At 38.5% G+C, this 22,652-nt stretch overlaps 1 long non-coding RNA gene across 10 annotated transcripts; it reads right to left on the reverse strand.

Annotated features, from left to right (window-relative positions):
- Positions 1-13: 13 nt before the first annotated feature.
- LOC147829998 (uncharacterized) lies at positions 14-22,530 on the reverse strand. Of its 10 annotated transcripts, XR_015442990.1 has the most exons (10): positions 22,386-22,530; positions 7,349-7,449; positions 6,171-6,246; positions 5,861-5,955; positions 5,077-5,141; positions 4,583-4,645; positions 1,783-1,942; positions 1,441-1,500; positions 945-998; positions 14-761 (listed from the first exon to the last, which is right to left on the reverse strand). It is a non-coding gene; the product is annotated as an uncharacterized LOC147829998 (long non-coding RNA). The 10 variants fall into 10 exon arrangements; XR_015442999.1 differs by having other exon boundaries at positions 5,861-6,246; positions 7,353-7,449; positions 22,386-22,527; XR_015443003.1 differs by having other exon boundaries at positions 14-129; positions 5,861-6,246; positions 22,386-22,524.
- Between the last annotated feature and the right edge of the window lie 122 nt (positions 22,531-22,652).

Here is a 22,652-nt window from a genome sequence, read left to right on the forward strand (position 1 = left end):
TTATCATCAACTATTGACCTGCAAAGAATTCTGTGCTTTCTCCTGGGCAGGGTGGTCCATCACAACACCACTGGACCAAAGAATAAGCACTCCAAGGATGTAGAGAAGATCAACATTCATTTTACTTCACTATACACGAAGGAAAAATTCAGGGTCAGTGGATTGGCTCAGTTCTTCCTCAGTTGCTCTCCTGGGCTCCAGAACCTAAAGCAAAGTCACAGCAACCCCACTACCCCACGACTCCACATCAGGGACCCCAATATCACTTAGTGAAGGCCATGGATATTCCCTGCCTATGCTGCAGTGAAGGTCCATGGCTGTCCTTACACAGATCCTGGTGATGTTCAGGGCTCACCATGAGCTGTGGACTCCCTCACTGGAAAAGAAGCACAAGAGATTCTACCCCTTCTGGTCTCCTCCGTGTCTACCTGTACAACTCCCATGTCATCCTATCATTCAGGTTCCATCACCACCGCCATGCTCCTCCCTCCTTCTTGTCAACAAACTAGCCATGCCATGGTAATGGATGCCTTTGAGGAGATACCTCCCAATTCACTCCAATCCCCATCTCAGGGACCCACTCTGTCACAGTGACCTCATGCCCTGCTTACTCCCCTAGTGGGACAAGTGTGAAATACACATCATCTCTCCTGGAAGGGAACCAATAGCATCTGATGCTTCCTTGTGACAGCAAGAAGGCACAGAGCACCACACTTGTCGATGAAGAGGGAAGAATCAGAGGTAAACCATCAACAGCCAACCTGTCACAGAAAAAAAGGCTATGATGCTGAGTGTGGCACAAACTCTGAACCACTCAGTAGTCAAGACCTTAGAGGGTGCATGTCTAGGAAACATGCGAATACCTCATGCACACCCTCTTCACATCCATCTGAATACAGATCATCACTTGGTGCCCAATGAGGTACCAGCAGGCTGATTCTCACCTGACACCTGCATGCAGTTCCAGCCATAGTCTGCTCATCTTCCCTTGAAGGAACCTGCAGAAAACATGGAGAAGACAAAGTCAGTGTTGAGTCAATGAGCATTTCAATTCCCACAAAAACCACTGACTCACACTGGAAATGTACCTGGCTGCTGGGATAACTGCATGAAAACAATCCTGTCCCCACAGTCAAACCTCTCCTAAGTGGACCCCTGTAGACTCTCCCATGCTAGAGCTCCCCAGCTGGGACACAGCAAGCACCCAAACCTAGACACCATGTCTTCTTCAGTGCTCACTCTTTTACCATCCATTTCACATAAGCTGTGCCAAGTGTCCCCTCCCAGAGAGTGGCATTGCTGTGGATTCCATCCTTCCTTACTTGAGCAACTTCAAATCAAGCAGTGGGCTACAAATGCCAAGCCACACCTTTGTCACTTACTCACACATGTGGAAGTGGCAGGACCTCATTGGTGGCCTGGGCACAAGCCCACACTTACCTGGATGTCTGTATGCATCCACCTGATTATACTGTGCTGCTCACTGTGACATGACTGTCCCTGTGAAAATGACATCAGAGAATGCTGATTTAGTCCATGTGAGTATCGTGGAGGTCACTGTGTTAGACTGTGGCCCCTTTGCTTTAACACCTCAGTCTCAGGGGTGTTTCCTAGAAAAAATATGGTAAGAGAATTCTTTCTCACTTGAAGGAAAACCTGCAGAAGTTCTAAGGCTCAATATTCATAGTGGATGGTAGCAAGAATCCTGGCCTCCCCATCCACCTAGCCAACAGGAAAACTACATTACAGGTCAGTTACCCTACATGAAAATGGGACACTTACCAGCAGCCACTGGGAAGATTTCACCTTCACTGGCACACAGGGGAATAAGTGGGGAAAAGCAAAGTGTGCCCAAGTGCCCTCCCACAATGAACATCAGTAAAGAAGAAGGTGTTGCATGGCTGAGGGTAGCAGCATCTCCCAAGACCTTTTGGCAGGATACCTGGTGATGAAACATGTTAATACCAGGTTAGCCAGAGGCTCCTTCTGACCTGGATACAGACATCTGGCCTAGTGATCAGCTTGTACCCATGGTGGTATTTCCCTGGCCTTCTGTAAGTGTACATCAACCAACTTCTTGATCACTCTGTATCCATGAAGGGAAAAGGAACAAGACCATGCTAAAAGGATACAGCATGTTCTGCAAGCATACAATGTGCTCGATTCATTGACAACCACCACTGGTGTGGGAGGCTTCAACTCCACCGCATACCAGATTGAAACTGAGGGAAGAATATCATCCCAAGGCTCTGATCTTCATCAAGTGGGTGCCTGCAAGTTTCCTGTGCTTCTTTCTCAGCTGTCTCATACTCAAGCATGTCACTGCATATAGTAAGTAAGCAATGCCAGTACACAGGGACCTTGAACAGTACTTTTCCTACCCTATACAAAAAGAACACTCACACAGACTAGATTTCTGATTTGTTAGTCTTTTATACTTGAATTTATTCACACAAAATATGGTATCGGCTACACTCAGGACCCCAACATGCTCCACTGAAGCCTAGGAAGATCCATTTCCTGTGCTGTGATGGAGGCCATACTTGCTGCTATCTGGATCCTGGTGAGGTTCCAGGGTCTGGCCTTTCCTGGCTGTGAGGTCTGGACCCGTCACTAGAAAACACACCCGAAAGAACCCATCCTGTACTTTATCCTATGCGCTTCTTTTTCTCCATCTGCACAATCTGCACATCATAGGATTACTCAGGGGTCCATCACCACTACAAGGACCCTCATTTATGCACACTGAAAGCCAGAGAAGAGAAAATGGACACTCCTGAGCAGACACCGGACAAACTGTTACAATCTGTATCTCAGGGAACTACTCTAGGATAATTATCTGAATCCTTGCTTTTTCTCTACAATGCCTAGGTTGTTGTTGTTGTTGTTCTTTTTTTTTGAAGCAAAAAATTTATTAGTACATTTCAGGTAAACATAATGATAGCATTCATCACAGGGAATTTGTACCTGTTCATGATATATCATTCTTCTTTTTTTCCCATTCTCCTCCCCTCCCTCTACCTCTCTCCTTCTCCTTTATTTACAAAAGCTTTGTTTCCATTTTTTCTTCTATTTTCTTTTCTTTCTTTCTTCTTTCTTCTATCCCTCCACCCTCTTTTGTTCCCCTTTACAATGGCCAGTTTAAAGGCACACTTTCAGCCTGGATTCAGTAGCACCTGATTCTACACCCTGATAGGAATGAGCCCCTTAACCTCACACTTGCCAAATAAAGGAGACTACCTCAGAGTTTCACTATCAACAATGAAAATCACATCTGAAAATAAGGTCTCTGATGTGTGAATGTGGGGTCAGCTCAAAACTCGACAGTCACAGTGACCTTAACAGCACAAGAATCCAGTACATGACAACATCTCATTGGGCTATTATCCTTATGCTAGCCACCTGGATATTGAAGATTAGATGGGTGCCAATGGGCTGTAATTTATACTTTTGTTTTTCCTTGGTTTGTTCAAGGTTTTTTCAACACAGTCATTCAATTGATCACATTCATTAACTTGAAAGCACCTACAGAAAACTGTCATTTAGCTCTCATCTTGCTCTTCCATGTCACTGACTCTTTCTGCCCCTCACCCAGAAACAGAAAGGCATCCTTCAGCTATGTGTCAATATAGTCCTTAATTCTATATAAATTGTATTCTCTGGCATGTCCAAATGTGTAATAGAGCCATCTGTAAATTTTTCAATGTTTACTGTTGTATTGTAACACCACCATGTCTACATCCAACCATGATGCAATGGATCCCTGAAATTGTACAGGTTCAATATTCATTTCTGTCTCATACAAAATGCAGTATTGCATTCACTAGATATTTTCATCATGTCTCTCATTTCATCCATTAGTACTTGTAACAAAACCTCAGTAACAAGTGTCAAGGACATCTTCATCACTCATCCCTGTATATGAAGATCTGATTTCCTGTGATGTGGTGAATGCCCACATTAGCACTTATAGAGAGATCAGTAGTGTTCTACTTTACAAACTTATTTTGCTTGCTGTGATGTAGTCACTCATCTATGGACTCTTTTCATAGACTTCTGATTTGGTATATGCCTCATTTGCACTTATACAACTTCAAATTCCCTATGTCACTTCATCGTTTCAGCATCCACTTACGTTATCTAGATACTTGAAGGCTTCCATGGATAAAGCCTTGTAAGAGAGTGTTGTCTGTCTTCAGTGATACATGCAAACCTTCCAAGGACAATATTTCAGAGATGGACTCAGTGAAAATTACATAAATCTCTTCTCCACCAGTAGCAATACAAGCATATTACATCTATTACATTCCAGAAAAGATGCAATGACATTTGATGTTTCCTTGTAATATTAAGGTGATAATATGTTTTGAAAACATGTATCACCAGAAGTGGGGGAATCTAATAAAACCTAACACAGTCATAAAATGAATTGCTGAAAATGAGATGTCACTAGTGATTGACTATATCATCCCAGAAAAATACACTAGCCAAAACCTTAAAATCTGAGCACCTAATTAGGAACTTGACAGGATTATAGAAGATCAAACAGCCTTCACTGGACTATGACCATTTTATCTTTTACCTTGTTACTAGGGTGACTGCAACAACCATCTTTTCTGGATCACTGTGTTCTCTTGAAGGGCATCTGAAAAAAATACAAAGCCAGTTTGGCAAAGAAGGTGCTGTGTCAGAACATGAGCCCACTCCCTTTTTAATGTCCATTGCTAAAGGACAGCTAAACTCCTCAGGATACTTGGAGTCACCAAACAAAAACAGTATTGTCAGAGAGCCCATATTTTGTCATCTCCACACCCTGGAAATTAACCTATGCTTACTGCAGTCCTAGAGTTCCACAATAATTTCAATTAACCAGTTCATAATCACTCCCTCAGCAGTCCTTGCTAAAACATCAATTTTCCCTATGGCATATAAAGGATAAACTCATATTTACTAGAACTGTGAAGGACAAAATTATTTCTTATAGGAGCAGTGACCACTAAATCTAGTAATAGTCAGGACACCCTCATCCCTTTCCTCTATAGATGAAGATCTGGTTTAGAGTACCTCAGCACTTACCTCATAACCCTCTATGGACTTTACTCACTCCCATGGGTAGGATAATCACAGTGTCTTCAGAGGAACTTGAAAATCAAATCATAAAAAATGATTTTGGAACCTATGTCATTCAAGGAAGACATTGACACATTCCCTTGGTCATGGCGTTCAACATACCAAATCATATTCTTATCAAAATTACATGGTAAAGCTGAACACTGAGGTAAAAGCCTACTAAGAAATACCATCTTGTTTGGAAGAAACACTAGAAAAATTCCCATATTCAATACTAGGGGATAGGAAATATGGTCAATGACCTGCATCCCTATACAATAACCTATCACAATCTCTAAATAAGTCCATAGTACAATCTCATATTTACAAAAAGCATTACTGACAAATCATATTTTGAACTGTGTTCTAAGCAGAGGTTACCACAGGAGTTCAAAAGCATCATTCATGATATAAATACCAAAAATTAAGAAATGCCTCTAATGATTTCAAGTCAACAAACCTGTACACTAGGATAAAACTTAATGGAATACCTGCCAAAAAGCCAGGGTAACATTGTGTTAGATATCCCATCCACTTTACCAAGAAATCTGAAGGTTATTTGTTAGCATCTTGGGGGCAATTTCTTTCTTACCAGGTTAGTCATAACATTTCATAAATTACCATTCTTAAGTTCAATCACTATAATTTAATAACTGTTGGAATCTTAGACAACACTTTGAGATGTGTGTTTAGGACGCATCATCTTTCACCTGAGGGGAGAAAAAAAGGACAACTTTAAAATTTTGGTCACCTCCATCATCAGGGAAACCAACTGAAGTACTTAGATCTTTAGAACTTCAAGGTCAGAGATGTTGTTCTTCACACCATTTTCTCTTGGCTGGCTACCTGTAGAAAAAATTATGGTCAATACTGTGATGTGGATCAGTTGAATAACTTACATGGATCCCTGCATATGCCTCCACACCTCCTAGGATTAAATTCAGAGTTTATCAAACTTTATATAATAAGCTACTTGTTACTAGCAGTGGTAAACAGAATCATTCCTTTACTAAATATGTACAGGAAACATGCTAAAATAAATGTAAGAACCCCACACTTACAATATCCCTCTTGATCATCATGGCCATGGATACAACAAACTGCCACTGTTGGTCATCATGAGACTTACCACCGTATCTGCATGGAAATGTAAAAACATGGGTGACAAGTATATGTATGGTAAGACTTTTCTACTGGGACCCTTCAAATAACTTTCTTTATTGTCATTATTGCAAGATTTCATTTCTACCTGGACTCATCAACTCTACTTGTATTCTTGATTATTTTATGATGAACATCATTGTTCCAAACCTCATTATCTCATGACTGCTAATATTTAACTTAACTACCATGATGCATAAATGCATAATAATAACCTGAGTACATGAAAGTCATTTGAAATTCCCAGAGTAAATCTCTCTAAATGTAAGATAATGCAATAATATGGTTTCTAGAATATGAAATACTGCATTCCTTTTCTACATACTTACATTTTTTTAATCATATGATAAAAATTGTAGTGAAACAAACATCACTGATCCAGATATTTGATGATCTAATGGTCGGTCTGGCATGTGCTGTACATGAAAATATTTACTCTAATACAGAAATATCTCCTGATAATGAACTTTTTAAGTTCACTGTTAACCCTTGACAGGAATCAAGACACAACCTACCAGGAACTGTTGAATAGCTTCTATTACAACCATGATCACAGGACTCTACCTGGATTCTTGTGGTTCTCCAAGGTCAAGGATAATGTCAGATAAGACAACATTTCTTCGTGGAATATCTGCCTAGTTCCTATGATTACTATAGTTGGGACTATGTGATAAATACTTGGATATGTGCAACCTCCTTACAGGGTTACACATTCTCTCTGAAATACAGAAAAGAAACTGCATGGTTTCAAGTGTTCCTAAGGATGTTATTATTCCTCACCTGAATACTGGCAAAGAAATCGTGATGGCAAGTGGTAGGGAAACCATAACCACTTGCCTCATGTGATCTGAAGATCAGGTGGTCTGTGCTTTAGTTTTGGTCTACATCAGCACTTGTTTGCATAACAGCAATGTCTGCCATTAAAGGCTGATGTTAGATTAACTGTGATCTCATGATAGAAATCTGCAAAGGCTTTAGAAAATACATCTTTAAGAATACTTGAGAAGGTAAAACCAGTAAGATTGCCAAGCTGTGCTGTGGTTTGGGCCTACATCAGAACCTACATGAAACCACCTACCTACATGGTGTGCTGACCAACAGTTGAAAGGGTTACTATAAGGTCTTGACAGAAATCTAAAAATCCCAGTGTTTGGTGCACATCTTATTGCATGTCTATACCTGCAAATAAAGAAAAATCCATGTTTACTGTTACAAATTTATTTTTTACCTATAAACATACTGTTCTAGTCGGTGTTTCCAAGGAAACAGATTTACCACAGGATATACAAATTGATAGGACTGTCTTACGATATTCTCCCAAAAAGTCAAACCCAGAAAAGTGCAATAGATCTTTCCACATAATATTCCACATGAGTCCAGCCAGAGGCCTACAGCCCTCAGCAATGTCTCATGCAAGTTCATATCAAGAATCTGCACCAAAAGGCCCAAGAGCCAGTGGTAGAAGCTCAAAAGTCTATGCCAGCAGGGTGAACAATCTGTGCCAGAACACTGAGGGATCTGCACTGGAACCAGGGAGTGATGCTCAAGAAAAAGGCAAAGACCAGCACCCCCCACCCACCCACTGAGGGAGCAACAGCAAGAAAAGCCACTGAGTTCCAGTTCCAACAAAGCTTCTCCTGGGAAATCAGAAGCCAGCATTCCTCCCCTCCTATCCTCCTTTTATGCAGTTATGGCAACAATCCTTAGGTGGGTCACCCACATGCAGAATCACCCTCAGTTAAGCTGAGCGTTCCCACTTAAGCTGGCCATTATTTCATCCGCACACATACCAAAAACAATTTCAGTAGAAGAATTTCAACAGTATCATTAATTACCTTGATGTCTGGAAACAACATCTTTAATGAGAAATGTAACAGCAGCTCATCTCTGTGCGCTTGGAAAGAGCTTGATGGGAGAGCAAAAGACTTGAGAACACAAGTGCCAGTGTCACAGTTCTAATTTCATGGTTTCTCAGTGTTAGTCAAAGGTGTTATCTATCCTTCCTTATCACTTGCCTGGATACCTGGAAAGCTCCATTAATAAACATGTATGTACACAGTGATGTCTTGACCAGAACCTAAGTAGATCCATGTGATAAATACATTTAAGGACACAGTATGTTCTATCAAGATACCAACAAATAATCTTGGTCCACTTTCATCGTTAGGGAACCGTTAACACTCTTTGGATCCCATCAAAACTTCAGTACCAGCAACATTCTCAGAGTCATCGTATTCTCTTCACATAACACCTTCAATGATTAAATGGTCAATACTGTGGGAAAAATAGTATATCTTACCAAGACACATATAGTTATTAGTAGGATTTTTACTAAAGTCATTATATTTAAACTCTAAATGCTAAGGAATAAAAAACAGCATTATTTCCCAACTGACAATTTTTTTCCTACCTGACACACAAAAAGCATGATAACACAAATATCACCTTGATTGTCTAGGTATCTGAAAATCAAATGGTCCATATATTTTTAAAGCCAACATCATCACTCAGAAACCAGCAAAATCTCCATGAAAAATCACTGAGAAGCCTCACCAGCCCCAACCTCTGACTTTCCCCTCATCTTTGTAAAATATGAACACTCTCATGTAGGGAACAGGGGAAAGGGACATTACCAGAACCTCTGCAGTAAGTCCTAGTCTCTTGTGAGCCAAGGCAGCACACAGCGAATTACAGGAAAGGTAGACAAATGAGACTGAGAAGAAGCTGAGTTTTGGGTCTGATCAGTGCTGCTCTGGGTGGCAAAGACAAAAACCCTCTAGCTTGCAGCACCTTTTATTCACTACATGGAGAAACAAATGTAACAAGTGAAAAATAGAGTTCAGTACTTCACATTGGGATAAACAAGGTGTAACAAAAAGCTGGGGGGCAGTGGAAATCTAAGAACAATGAGGAATTATGCAGATGAAGATTTGGTTCCTTCCTGGTGTCTTCCACAGGTGTGGTCTTGTCCTGGAGATTGCAGCATCTGGGGGGGATCACTGAGGTCTCAGTTTTGACCAGAGGCCAAAATGCAATTATGTCTGGAATGTCCTAGCTGGGCTGTAGGCAGGAGAACTAGGCCTACTCAAATGATTTTTCCCTAGAATTATGTAGCACTGCTCTCAACACTCTCAGACAGTTATGATGCCCCTAACAATCCTTTGTCTCCTGTTTACAGGCAGCAAATCCTCCAGTCAGTCCTTAGGACCTAATGAGATCTGATTAGTGCACGTCTCTGCTACTCAGTGTTAAGTGGCCCTGGAATTGATCATTATGGGGGTATTTGCACTAAAGAAGTTAATAGATTCCACACTTGGGGCATTTCTTTTGGGAGAGCCAGTTATTAAGCATTTATCAGAATATGCTGGTGCACAAAGTAATAAATGAACAGAGAGAAGCACTATGAATACTGACAACTCAATCTTTTTGTTTCTCATGAACTTCTTGCAACTTTTGTAGATGAAAGAATATGTCAGTTTGCTCCACATATGCCTTAAAATACACTATTTTTCTAAACTGTTATATATTTTATGAAAAGAGATGTTAGATACTTTTATTACAAATTTCTTAATATAATATTAATGCTGGTTAGGAACTTACAAATCTCATGTCAAAAGTTTATAAATGTGCTTACAAAGATAGATATTAAATAATTCTTATTAAATAATTGTTCAAAAAGATTTAGATAAGTGTATATATATGTATATATATATATTACTAGACCTAGCGTAGAAATCAGATACATAAATTTATAACATAGGTATAAATTTATAAAATCACTGATACAGCTTTGAACACACACACACACACACACACACACACACACACGCCCCTTCATCCTAGTGATAGTCTTATTAGTAGTGGGTCTCTAGGGCTCAGACTTACTAAAATGTTTCTGATTTAAATCCAAAGAGCTGAAAACTCATAAGTTGGGTTGGAGATGCTTACAAGCCAGAAAAATCATGTTCTAGAATACATTAAGAGTAATAGCGATGCACAGAACATATGAGAAACCCATTCACCAGCTGAAAAGGCCTCTGGGATTGGACAGAGTGGAAACAAAAAGGCCAGTTCAAATCACAAAGCCAAATCTCACTAAAAGGTCTTTCTTTTGAAGACTGCATTTAATTGACCAGTAACCTAGCAAGTAGTACATTTGTAGAATGCAGTTTAGCTGCAAAGCTGGTTTTATGAAGGAGTCAGTGACCACTGGAAGTAATCAATATGCCTGTCCCCATGGGCCATGGCCTAAGTACATATGGATTTCAGACCCCTGCTTCTAGTTGCATACTGGTCATGCCTCCTGATTAGCTCTGACACACAAAGAGCTCTGAAATTATCTTTCCTGTTCTGACTATATGAAATCAGCTGAACAAACTAAAAATCAGCAACTTTAATTAGATCTGCAAGAGCACTGAGATCACATCACAAACTGCCACAGCAAAAACCAGACAGACATGCAAATATAGAGAATCACAGTTTACTGGGACCAGAGACATATGGAGATAGAAACTGGTAGGAACAAATAAACAGCAACTGATGAACTGCTGAAAGCTGTCTGCAGACTAACTCCAGAGTTAAAATCCACTGTACCCAGTTTTAGGGGGCCTCCTATAATACTGCTGTGGGTTTGGCCTTCAGAAGACCCACCAGGGGTGAGTCAAATATGAGAGACAATCTTCTCTTCTGTGAGCAGTGAAGAATAGAAGTAACCACTTTGAAATAAGCCCAGACAGTTCTACTTTCTCTAATGAGATTGTGCTCAAGGGAAGCTACTTTGCTACAGCTGTATCTGATGAAGAGGAAGAGCAACTAGACATTGTTAGTCATTCTAGATTTTCTGTCTTATGTAATAGGGAAAAAAAGTTGAGAAAAGTTACTGATGGCTACAACTCGGGAACACAAGTCCATTAAAAAAACTGATATATAATTTTAAGGTGGAATGCTTCCCTTCCTCAAAATCTTATCCCCACACTGACAGAGCTCCTATATAAAAATAGTGGGTTAAAAATGAGACACCTAAGAGAGACATTCTATTTAAGAAGAGGTTCTTAGGAGACTTGGAGACAGCATGGAAGTGGCAAACAATGGGAAATTAGAGAAAAATGGAATCTTTGGTGCACAGTTATAATAAACTTTAAACAGGAAACACCCAGGTCCTGGCCAGACTAATATCATCTTTATACTGATAGCCTGACTGCCTCAGTGCCCAACAACAAAATTTTGGATATACTAAAGGCAAGAAGATAATGTGACCTGAAGAAACAGAATGAGCATCAGTACTGGATTCAGATATAACACAGATTTTGAAATTGTCAGATAAGAAGCTTGCAACAACTGTGATTGATATATTAAAGGTTTTATGGTATGCTAAAAAATTTATTTGGTCTTTGATCCCATTCCTGGCAAAGAATTTCAAAATCCCTTGGAACTTCCTCAGTTACAGGCATGCATGTGTTAATGTTGATCTTAATGAAATGACTCATGGTAGATGCCTAATTAGCTTCAGGATCAGGGCTGGTCACTAGAGAGACCAAACCCATGATTAGAAGGTTGGAATCCTGGGCGAGTCTGACCTCCATGAAGGAGAAAGGACTGAAGATTGAACTCAGTCACATGCCCAGTGGTTTACACAGTCATGCCTGTGTGATGACAGCCCATACAAAAACTCTGGACACCGAGTGGAGCATCCCAAATGATGAACACATTACAGTGCACAGATAATGCCACATCCAGATTCCATAGAAAGGATACAAGAGCACTGAAAACCAGCCCTTCCAGAACTTTTCTTGTGTGTTTCCTTCATAATAAAACTGTATCTGTAAGAACAGCATTTTTGGGAAGCTGCACTTGTGAGACAGGTGGCAGAACCACTGAGGTAAATCCCCAGGAGTACAGCATTTTTAATGTGTTCTGTGAATCACTAGACTGAATTATCAAAATTGGAGTAGTTGTTGGGACTTCAAAATTTACACTTAGTGAGAAGCATAGGAAATATGGGGACCACACTTGCTGCTGGCATCCAGAGTAAGAGGCAATCATGTGAAGGGCTAAACAATTAACTTGTGAATTACAGATGGTGCCAGAATCAAATGGCAATGAGTAGAGTTGAATCAGAGCAAGAACCAATGGAAAAAGTAGAAAACATTTAAGAACACATGAGTAACAGAAGAATTAAAGTCAGTATGCTATAGAGAAATTGTATATCTATTCATTGTGGCACAAATTCAAAATAGCCAAGATATGGAATCAGACTAGATGAAAATCAACAGATCAATGGTTGAAGAAAATATGATATGTACAAACAATGGAGTGTTATTCAGCCATAGAAGAAACAAAATTATGTCATTTGTGGGAAAATGGATGGATATAAAGACCATCACATTAAGTGAAATAAGCCAAACTCAGAAAGATAAGTACATGGATTTTTTTTCAAAAAGGACATGAAAGCAGGAGGGACACTACTTGACCAGAGAAAGGGAATAAAGAAGAGGAAGAAGTAGGTGTGAGGCAGGGTAATAGGGGGCTGGATATGATCAAAATATGTTATATGCCTGTAGGAAAATCCCACAATGAAAACTAGCATTTTTAAAACTACTATACCCTAAAATTAATACCTATAAAAAAGAACAGTTCAGTAACATAATCAAAAAGAAATGGAAACTCTAACAAAGAATCAAAAGGAAATGGGAGATACAAAAACACATTGTGGCAGAAATGAAGAATGCCTTGAAGGATGATCAGGCTAGAAATGACTGGGGAAAAGATCAGTGAGCTAGATGATAAGTCAATAGAAACTCCCTAGGCTGAAAGACAAAGAGAAAACAAAAGAATAAAAAAAACCCAGAACATTCAAGAATTGTGGGACAATTACAAAAGGCATAACATGCCCATAATGGGAACTCTAGAAGAAGAGAGAACCATGAAAAATAACTGAAGTAATAGAAGCTCAGAATTTTCTAAAATTAAGGACACACACCAAATCTCAGGTTCAAGAAATTTTACAACAATAAGCAAGGTAAATACAGAAAAAATTATAAGTACACATATCAAATTCAATGTGTAAATATCAAAAACAAAGAAAATCTTGTAAAACGCAGGGAGGTAAGACCTTACCTACTGAGCAACAAAGAATTACACCAGCATTCTCAGAAATCATGTAAGTAAGAAGATAATGAAGTAAAATATTTAAGATGTTGAAACAAATAACCCATCCACACAATGATAAAATTCTTTGCATGGCAAAAATTTCCTTCCGACATAAAGAAAAAAATGTTTTTCAGATAACAACTGAAGAAATGTAATGCCAACAGATATGCTAGACAAGAAATGATCCAATAAGTTTTTTAGAGATAGAAATCAAATATGATGAGAGAGACCAAGGAAGCAGAAAGGAAAGAAGGAACTGAGGAAGGTAGGAAGGAAGAAAGACAGGAGAGAGGGAGGAAAAAGCATGGGGAGAGGAGGAAAGCAACAAGGGAAGGGAGAAAGAAAGGGCATTGGAGAGGGATAAAGAAAGGTAAAATAGAACATTTTATTCTTAATCCATTAGATAACTGCTCAAAGAACTAGTAGCAACAATATATTGGGTGCATATAATTTATGAAGGAGTGGAATCAGTGACAGCAACAGTGGCAGGGATGGTGAAACTTTTATAGCTTTCAATGATACAAACAGCCTGCTGCAGCACAAGTGCCATAGGTTTGCCACCACTGGCATAGGGAGCAGTAGCACGGGGGAATGGAGAATGCTCCACTCTAAGGTACCTATGTTAGCAGAGAAGCAGTATACTGTTATTTGAAACTAACAACTTAGACTTGGTGGTCTTAGATAAGCTGTAAATATATATTGCAAACTCTATGACAAGCACTAACATTTTTTTAAATTTTTTCTTTATTTAATTTTTCTTTTTGGTCCTGGGGATTGAACTCTGGTCCCTGCACTTGCGCAGCAGGCGGCAAAACCACTGAGCTAAATCCTTGTCCCACACTCACATTTTTAAAAGGTATAATTGATATGCTAAGAGAAGAGAGAAAATGTATTCATTAAAGAAACAAGGCAAGAAAAATGACAGAAGGACTACTCTCTAGAATATATAAAGAACTGAAAAAAATCTGACCCCCCCAGATTCAAAGACCCAATTCAAACATGGGCACCTGAAGGGAACAGACATTTCTCAAAGAAGTAAAAGCAGCAAAGCAATATGTGAAAAAATGTTCAACATCACTCATCATTCAAGAGATGCAGATGAAAACAACATTGAGATTCCACCTCACACTACAAAGAATGCCAGCTATCAAGAAATCATCCGATCACAAATGCTGGCAGGGTTGTGGGGAGAAAGGAACCCTTCTCCATTGCTGGTGGGAGTGTAGACTGGTGCAACCACTGTGGAAATCAGTATGGAGATACCTCAAAGAACTAGGGCTACAGGTCCCATTTGACCCAGATATTCCCCTGCTGGGTATCTTCCCCCAAAGAATTAAAAGAATCATACCACAGTGAAACATGTGTCCCCATGTTCCTAGCGGCACAGTTCGTAATAGCTAAGGCTTGGAAGCAGCCCAAGTGCCCATCAGCTGGAACCTGGATAAAGAAAATGTGGGGTTTTTTAACCAAATGGAGTACTACTCAGCCATAAAGAATGAAAAACTAGAGTCATTTATAGCTAAATGGATGTATATCAAGGCCATGCTCTTAAGTGAAATAAATAGGACAGGACACACATGTGTAAATACCAAGTCGTTTCACTAGTGTGAGAAACTGAGAGTGTAAACAGGGGTTAAAATGATTAAAATGAATAATTGATCATTTGAAATAGGAAAAAAGGTCCAACAACGAAGGGGTGAAGGGAGGGGAATGGGAAAGATAAAGAGGGAAAGGAAAAACTATGAGAAAAGAAAAAATAAATGGAAATGATGTCTATGGAAATAGGGAAGGGTGGAGGGGTTGAAGGGCACACAGGTAATGGGGAAAAACAAAATAAGAACCAAGATACATCATGTACAGGTACAAACACCCAATGATAAATGGAAATGAATTGTATACCTAAAATGTACCAATAAAAGAACTTACAATTTAAAAATTAACAAAGAAACAGAAGAAAAACGAGGGAAGATTTTTAAAGAAATGAAAAACTGTCATGACTAGAAAACACAAGCATGGTAGAGATTAACTGAACTATATCAATGATTATTTTTAATATGAATTACCTAAATATATCAATTTAAATGTAAAGGCTGTCAGGGTATACTTTTGAAAAAAATTCAAGTATAGCTTTTCTATTCTACATAATTCCATTTGACATAAGTAAAAGTGGAAGGATAGAGAAAGATGATATACCATGGCGACACAACCAAATGAAATCTGAACTAGCAATATCAATTTCAGACAAAGCAGACTTCAAGAAAGATTCAGGGATAAAGAATTGTAATAGATAATGATAAATGGAGTCAGCTCTCCAAGAAGGCATAGTGAATCTTAACATATATGCACCTGAACAACTGATTATCAAAATATGTGGGGAAAAAAGACCGTTAGAGCTACCAGAAGAAATAGACACATACATTATTATAGTTGGAAACTTCAACACTCTTCAATCAGTAATTGATAGATGCAGCTGAAAGAAAAACTGGAAGTGCATAGTTGAATGAAAGGCCACCATCAATTCATTGGACGTAACTGACATTTAATAAATACTTCATCCAACAAAGCAGACAGATTCTCTTGAAGCTCACAGGGAACATTTCCTAAGACAGACCCCATTCTAGGCCACAGGATGGATGTTAACAAATCATAGTTTGTTCTTGTACTACAATGAAATTAAGCTCGATATCAAGAATAGAAACATAGCTAGAAAATTCCCAAAATATTTAGACTGTAACACACTTCCAAATAACATTTATCAGGAGAGTCTCAAGAAACTTTAAACTATTTTAAAGTAAATGATGAGAACACAAATTATCAAAATATGTTGAAGGCAGCAAAACCAGTGCATAGAGGAAAATTGATAACATTGAAAGCATAGTGTTAGAAAAAAAGAAACAGTAATCTAAGCTTCCCCTCTAGGAAGCTACACAAATGAGAGCAATATAAAATGAATGCAAGGGCTGGGGATTTAGCTCAGTGGTTCTGCCACCTGCTTCACAAGTGCAAGGTCCCAAGTTCGATCCCCGGTACCAAAATAAAGAAAGAAATACAATGAATGCAAACAAAAGAAAAAAAAACAATAAAAATTATTGCATAAATCAATACAATTGAAAAAATTAAAAAAATTTTAAATATTGCTAAAACCAGAATATGGTTCTTTGAAGATCAATGAAATTGATAAATCCTAACCAGGCTAATCAAGACAAAGAGAGAAAGAGGTCAATTACTAATATCACAAACAAGAGAGGACATCAATACTGAGCTCATTGAAATGAAGAAGATAAGTAAGAGTATTCTGAACAACTCTATGCTGTCAGAGACCAGAGAAGCGAGGCCTAACTGGCCTCTCTGAGCACAAAGGAGAAAGGCTGCACTCAGGGTGACTCCATGTTGCAGGTTCCAGGGAAAAGCTAGCACACCTAAGATTAAGTTGTTTACCAGAGTATGTACTAGTGGATATTGGAAAGCAGATGAACCTTGTGCTACTTTGATTGCTTGTACCAGTGTTTAGGTGAATAAATGCAAGATGAGCCAGATGCTGGGGCTCCTAAGAGGCAAGAGCCCCCTGGCTGCCCAAAGTTAAACTGATTCACGCCTCTTTGTCATTCATGCTTGCTTGCCCCCAGGCAACCAGTCTATTTAACAAAAATAGCTATCTGTTTTAGATACCTTCTAAACATACCTGCAGTAGGTAGATTTTCCTTCTTCAGTCTTCCTTAACATCCGGAGGACACAGGAAGGGACACTATATGTTCCCTTTCATTCACGGATTTTAGTTTTGTTGTTTTTGTTTTCTCCTCTCATGGAATGACAGGTAAGCTTCGTTAGTTTTCTGCAGTCATTATTGGCAACCACTAACTCTTCCTGTTCCCAGCCTGAACATAGTCTTGGCTAATTACTACCATAATCTTTAATTAATTGTTGTTTGGCACAATGAATGATCACTCTTTCCTAAGCCTGAACTGTTTCCAACTCATTCCATAGTAGAGTTATAACTGTCTCAAGAGTCTGCTTGGATCTTGATCATTTTTTAGGGCAAATGATCAACATTTGTTCTTATAGAAGTACTACTTTGTCCCTAACCTACTTCTTTAAAAATGAAATGTTTATGGATATTTTCCTTCTTGCACATTTCTTCACACTGGAAACTCTCAGAACTCTTGAAAATATGGGTGCTTCCCCAGTTTTATGCTCTAGAGCACAGGTTAGCCAACTATGCTTGTAAAGGGCTTGATAATAAGTACTTCTGATTTTTGCCAACTTCTATCACAAATGACTCACTGTGTCTTTCTATTGTGAAAGCCATCCACAGGAGTTTACATAAAGGAGTCAAATTGAGCCTCGATAGCCCTAAACAGTAAGCTACTCTACACGTGCTGCCTCTTAACTTCTTTCTCTCCCTGTCTCACTTTACCTACCAGTGTTTTATGGGTCACTTCGTACATAAACTGCCCTGGGATCTGGTATCTCAGGGTCAGTAACCCAAACTTCAGGTAACTGCAATAGAAAGATGAAACCTGCCTTAGCATGGTGAATACATTTGAAACTAAGATTGATGGTGAAAGAAATTGTGAACACAAAATGAGAAGGCAGATGTAAGAGTACTGAGAAAAGATATAGCACTCCACACATATAAGGTGAGAACATTTATATTATGGTTGTCATTAGAGTCTGAACCAGAAAATTGCTGTACAAAACACTGCCAATTCAAAGCTACTCTTAATTAGGAAGGCAAGCAGTCATATGAACAATATAAAACAGATGATTGAAAAATAACAGCATCAAAGAACTATAGAAAATTTACACTGCATTTTTCATATCTTTTTATAGATTTTTCTGTCAAATAAAGTTTGTAGAATAACAATGTCTCCATATAAGTTAGCCAGATAAAAAAAGGTAACATTTGCAATAGTGTTTTTGACCTATTTTGAAAGTGAGAAAAATATTATAGAAAGAGTTGACTTTTCTTTTCACCATAACCTATCCTAATTTCCTTCCTGTTTTCCCAAGCACAATGAAACTCATTAAATTGGTGTCTATTCATGTTCACGGTTTTATGATTTTCACCCCACATCCATGGCCCTATAAGCAATATACACTGTAAGTTTTGTGATTTTAAAATTTACATAAATATGGTCATGCTGTTCAAATCATTCTGTAACTTGCTGTGATCACACAACATTACCACTGAGACCCATCCATGCTGATATATGTTAATTGAGTATACACACGTCTTTGGAGAGATCCTTCCTCTTCTATAGGATAAGTTATTTTGTGTGTCCTTTCATAAAATACATCAGGGATTCTCAAGTGGAGCAATTTTGGCCAGGGCAGTGTCTGGAGCCATTTGGGGGATGTGACACTGCCACCTAATGGGTAGAGGCCAGCGAAGCTGCTAACCTTCCCACAGTGCACAGAACTGCTCCCACATCGAAGAAGCATCTGGGCCAAAATGATAACAGTGCCAAGAAAAATCCGTGGTATAAATAGAAACCATCTATTCTACATTCCTGAAGAACTCCTGAAAATGGGGGAGTAACCCAAATAGACCATTCAAGCTGAGATAGTACACATTCTGCCTGATGGATCATCAGAACTGTGTCTTCCATGCACTAGAGAATGTTTGCTTCTTACACATGGATTTCCAACGGTTTTATGGATAACCATTATTGCTTATTTTAGGGGGTTGTGTTTATGGGCATGTGTACTGTGTGTGTGTGTATTATGCTAGGAGAGAATACCCACAAGTTGGATCCTTTGGATTCTCCATATTGATAGGAAAATATAATGAGAATTAAACTACATTTAAGGTAGCAAAGAGTAACCATATTTTAGGATCTCATACATGGTGTTAAAAGATAATTTTTAAATGATAAAATCATGATTCTCCTATACAAAAATAAACATTCGTTAAAGATTTTACTCTGCTCATTAATTTGAAAAACTTTAAGGCATTAACCAGTTTAAAAGAGAATCCAAGGAATAGACACAAGGGCCAGGGATTTAGCTCAGTGGTTTTGCTGCCTGCTGCACAAGCGCAAGGACTCAAATTCGATCTCTGGTACCAAAAAAAAACCAACAACAAAGAATAGACACAAATAGAGTGGACTCTTGATTTACAAACTCAATCGGTTTCCAAGGACTGGTTGTAACTCAAGTTGGTTGTAAGTCAATATAGCTGAGATCTGAATTTTTACCTGGGTACACACTATAGATAACAAAAGGCAGACTTAGGTCCATTAACCTAATTAACCCAAGTTGTTCGTATGTCAGGCCAGTCGTACCTTGAGGGTCCAATGTATAGGGGAAAAACAGTGAAATGAATGTGCAAATTGAGGCAAGATTGGCTTTTCCATCATAGGAGAGAGAGACTGAGCTTCTCTCCTCTGTCAGACAGGAAATAATTTGGTGTTTATAAACAATAAATGATTCACATTTCTATTATCAATCATTTACAAAGTTGTAAAACAGCTCCCAAAGAACAAGATAACCCAATAGGGAGTATGACTTCTTTTCCTGTAAAGGCATACATTTAAGAATGTATAGCCCAAACTTCAGAATATATACAACCTACTATTGTGATTATCTTGTGAAGCAAATACAGGATTTCCACTACCCCCAAGAGAATGGATGTTTCTTTTGTCAGTCATCATGGGAAGAACACATTCCAGGGCAGTAAAACAATGCCAGGCCCAGGTTGAGACAGTTTGGAGAACTTCCTTCTCTAAGGTGGGAAAAATTGGACCTCAGTCCCAAAGTAGGGAGGTACCCAGAGTCGCCTGTCTCTTGCCTCCCTGATCTGCCTCCCTACCATAGGATGGATGTGGGAATGAGGCAGGGTTCATAGTTTCAGTTTGGATGTGTCAGTTCTAAACCTATCTAATTCTCCTGGCTGTTGTAAATTATTCTGTTTTAAGTTTCTTTTCCTTGATTTTCAAGATAAAGTGGATGATTTTAGCACATTTTAGATATGAGGAATTTGGAGAAGGAATGACCTTGCTTGGAGACCATAATAGGATGAATCATCAGTGGTCATCAGGGGAAGACAGTGATATCCAGCAGCATTACTGCCCAGAAGAAAGACAAAAAGGCAGGGGTCAAAAGTGACTGGGCCTGAATATTCATTAGGCACTAACCTGGGGACATCAGAAACAGGGAAATAATTGGAGGAAGGACAGTTTTCTGCAGTTTTGCTGATTTGAGCTTACACCATGGAAGCTGGGCTTGAACCTGAAGTGTGCCTTTTGCTGTCAAAGATTATTAAAGTCTGAGACTCGTGTTACTGGTTGTGGGAACATTTTATAAACAAGAAAGATTGAAAATGCAATGATAAAGGTGATAGGATAAAAGGGTGCTTTTCTTCAGTTGTAAAATTCAGTTCCTAATTTGGTCTAGAAATGGTGAACAAACATATTGAATAGGTAACAAGACAATCAACAGCAAGAAAAAAATCAAGATCATGATGATTCAGTCTTCCAGAGGATTTAATCACCTGCCATTGGAATTACTATGCTTAAGACACCTTCTGCAGAATTCTTTGCATAAGCCTATTAGAGACAGTTCATGAAATGTGCTTCTCATTTTGTGCCACCTATTCATATATAGGTTTGGCTTTACATTCATAATTCCAAGACCCCAGAAATTCACTCTCTTATTTTATTTAGTAAGAATTAGTATGCTAAGCCTAAATTTTACACTTCTCAGCCTAAATGTCAAGGACAACTGTAGGTACATGATTAGCCCCCAGATGGAATTTGCATCACAAAGGCAGCATGCCTGATAGAAAGGTCTGGAACCTTGGTCTTAAATTGCACCCTGGCACCTACTAATTGAAAAATCTTGAATAATTTGAATCTCAATGAGTTTTTATTTAATCTTATTAAAATGAATCATTTAACCAGATGATTCTTTTGTTTTTTTGTATTTTTTTGGTACTGGAGCTCAAACTTGGGACCTTGTGTTTGCAAGGCAGGCAGTGGAACCACTGAGCTAAATCCCTGGTCCCTAACCAGATGATTCTTAATGGTTCATCTAGCTAAAATTTCTTTGATTTTATAAAGCAGTTGTCCAGAATTCTTCCAGTTTTGCATGTGGCAGAGGAACAGATGTAACATATGGAAAGATAAGAGCCAAGAACTCTGACTTTTTCTCCACAAAGTTACCGACAAAACATCAAAGTGTTTGTATCTGATTTTTTAAATGACTTCAAATTTTGTCTTTTGTTCTCTTTACATCCATAGCTTTTTCACATACAGAGTAAACTAGTTAAATTAAGTCAAATAATAATAAGGAAATAATTGACATCTATTAAAACTATTAAAAACCAGGAAAATACATATGCTGGAAAAGGTATAGAAAAACTGCAGCACACACCCATGCTGATGTTACTGGCAAAACAGTTTAAGGAGACATTTTGAATATACTTATCAAGTATCATAAACTTGTTTGACTTAGGAAACCCCCTATTCCAAATTTATATTTAGGATTGCTCTATTTCTCCAATTCTAAGTTTCAACTTTAGAATTTAATATCAATTCAATAATTTTTAAAAAGGAAAAACCAAATATACTAAAATATTATTTGATACACAATAAAAGAATATGTATACCTTGGAATAAAAGAAGTATGAAAATATTAAAGGAGAAAAATCCATATACAAAAATATACTCAAGGCAGACTTAGCTTTTGTTTCTTTGCTTTTTTTTTTCTTTTTGGTACCAGTGATCGAACTCTGGTCCTTGTGCTTGCGTAGCAGGTGACAAAACCACTGAGCTAAATCCCTGGCCCAAATTAACCTGGGAAGTTGGATTGGTTTTGTTTTGTTTTGTTTTGGTACCAGGGATCAAACTGGGGTCCTTGTGCTTGCACAGCAGGTGGCAAAACCACTGAGCTAAATCCCTGGCCCTCTTTGCTTTGTTTTTTGAGATAGGATGTTGTGATGTAATCTCAAACGGCCTTATACTTACTATGTCGCTCAGACTGGCGCTGCACTCTCCAAAATCCTCCTGTCTCAGCCTCTTGATTCTAGGATTATACGCACCCCTCTGTGTGGCATAGAGCAGAGTTATTTATAATTTCAAAAAATAGCACTGGCATCTAGTAATAAGAAAATGATTAAATAAAACATGTAATATACAAATACAGTGGATGTAACACACCTCTTAAAAATTCTACAAAAAAGTAAAAAAGGAGGCATAGTTCCAAATTATTGTTAAAAAATCTGTAAAATGTAT

This window comes from Heterocephalus glaber, unplaced genomic scaffold (genome assembly GCF_053883595.1).
Source record: "Heterocephalus glaber isolate CG9 unplaced genomic scaffold, H.glaber_assembly_v1.0 deba00000331, whole genome shotgun sequence".
Classification (NCBI taxonomy): Eukaryota; Metazoa; Chordata; class Mammalia; order Rodentia; family Bathyergidae; genus Heterocephalus; species Heterocephalus glaber.